This window comes from Pteropus vampyrus, unplaced genomic scaffold, assembly GCF_000151845.1.
Source record: "Pteropus vampyrus isolate Shadow unplaced genomic scaffold, Pvam_2.0 Scaffold1000007725, whole genome shotgun sequence".
Lineage (NCBI taxonomy): Eukaryota > Metazoa > Chordata > Mammalia > Chiroptera > Pteropodidae > Pteropus > Pteropus vampyrus.
The window spans coordinates 1-1,994 of record NW_011922127.1 but is presented as its reverse complement, the minus strand read 5'-3'; the positions used below and the strand labels follow the sequence as shown (position 1 = coordinate 1,994).

Here is a 1,994-nt window from a genome sequence, read left to right as displayed (position 1 = left end):
TCATGAATAAGATCTGTAAAAGCTGCTGGCAATCATCCCAAGTGGGCTGATGGTGTAAAGAAAATAGACTCTAAAAGGGAGGTTAGTCCTTGTGGTTTCTCTGAAAAGGATGGCGTTTGTAATTTCCAATTATATAAATCACTAGTACTGAATGGCGAGTAGATGACAGTAGGCTCACCTCCACCTCCTGGAATCACCTTCAATGGGGCTTGAACAGATACTGGCTCTTTCAGGGAGGTTGAATCAGGGGAAGGTGGCCTACGACCCCTAGACCGGGTTACAGGAGGTTCCGGTCCCTCCGGAGGAGGATGTCTACCCCCATTTCCATTATAGGATGGCGGATACCAGTCATCCTCCGAGGGAGGTCCCTGCAACACCAGTGGGGGCTTCTTAAAACCCTGGGGTATGGCTGCCATTACAGTAACGGGTGCACGACTGCAACTCTGTAAGTATTTAGGGGCATCAGAAACAACATCAATCCAAACATCAATATAAGGAATTTGGTCGGGATGCCCAGGTTTTCCATAAATCACACTTCGAACCCGGAATGCAGTCTGCATGTTAAATGATCCCTCGGAGGGCCATCCTACTCCGAAGGTCGGCCAATCTAATTGACAAAAGCGCTGCAAATCAAAAGGGGTTACTGAAGCACCATAGGCCCTTGCCCTACGACGAAAATCCTTAAAGTTGTTAAGCATGCACTGTAACGGAGTTAGTTTGCCCTGTGATTGTCCCATAGTTCCACAATAAAGCACACGAAGCAAAACAAAACAAGACAGACACAGACTAACAAACCAGAACAGGACTGAGAAAACTGTCGTCACAGTCTCAGTCGACCGCCGACTTACTTGTCGCGTCCGACGTCCGCACGGTCCCTGGGCCCCCTACCAGAAACTGCCTCAGCACTCCCAGGATCGTGCTCCGCAAAGCGAGAAACCACAGGCGGCGGGCTAGGGCAAGTGCCCTAGAGGCCTCCCCAACCGCAAATGGTCCAACGCCCCGGTGCACTGATCAATTTTCCCACAACGAGAAGATCTCGCTGGGGCCTCCAAATGTTGTGTCCAGAATAACCAGACCCAACTTGAGTGCTCTTAACCAGGAGACAGTTTATTAGCCGGCGGCTGTCCTTGCAAAGGAGCAGCCACGAAATGCCAAGATACAAGGTTTTTAAGCCCCAAATCCCATTCCTCATTCTGTCTTAAACACAAAGGTCCATCTTTCTCCTATTCACTACCTGTCAACCCACTGGCCAGGTGTGCAAGCGGGAAGTACAAAAGCAGAAAGCTTGTGTCAAAATGTTATGTTCCTATGGGTGACCGCCTATGTTCCCATGGACAATAGTCGGTGTTCCCATGGGCGATGGCCAAATAGTAATTTTCAGCTTATATACAATTGATTATTTTTCATGCCACGCAAACAAACAGGGTTACACAGGCTAAAATTGACAGTTAGCATATGAGCTCATTGTTACAAGTTTCATGATTAACAGAGTGTGGTTAGGGGTTCCAGAAACTAGGCCTAAGTTATGGACTTCCTTTGTCCAGTTTCAGGGTTTAATTATTCTTTAACCCTTTCACATTTCAGCAGGCCATTACACCTGGGAACAAAGGTCTTCGCCCGGCACCTGAGAGCTGGATGTGCTGCCTCGCTAGTACTGGGGAGGACGAGACCAGCCCTGTCCTAGAGTGGAGCAGGGAGATAATGTCCATGGGAACTTCCAAAGGAGCAGATAGTGCCCATGAGAGAAATGGGAAGTGTCCTTAGGGACAAGCACAGCCCAGGGAACGCTTTGTTCATTGTCCTCCTTGGGGCCGTTGACCCAGCAGTCCTCTTTGCCTCCCTTTGTCTGTGGAGGAGCTGTATTTGAATTAACTCCACAACTGTACTATACTATTTATCATTATTTTAGTGTGCACTCTTTCTACTTACTAAAAAAAAACCAGTTTACTGTAAAACAGTAACTTGTGTTACATTGGCAGCAGCCTCATACATTT

At 47.8% G+C, this 1,994-nt stretch overlaps 1 long non-coding RNA gene across 1 annotated transcript; it reads right to left on the bottom strand.

Moving 5' to 3' along the window:
* Positions 1–183: 183 nt before the first annotated feature.
* Positions 184–904, bottom strand: LOC111735781. Its single transcript, XR_002778971.1, has 2 exons — positions 849–904; positions 184–623 (listed from the first exon to the last, which is right to left on the bottom strand). It is a non-coding gene; the product is annotated as an uncharacterized LOC111735781 (long non-coding RNA).
* Between the last annotated feature and the right edge of the window lie 1,090 nt (positions 905–1,994).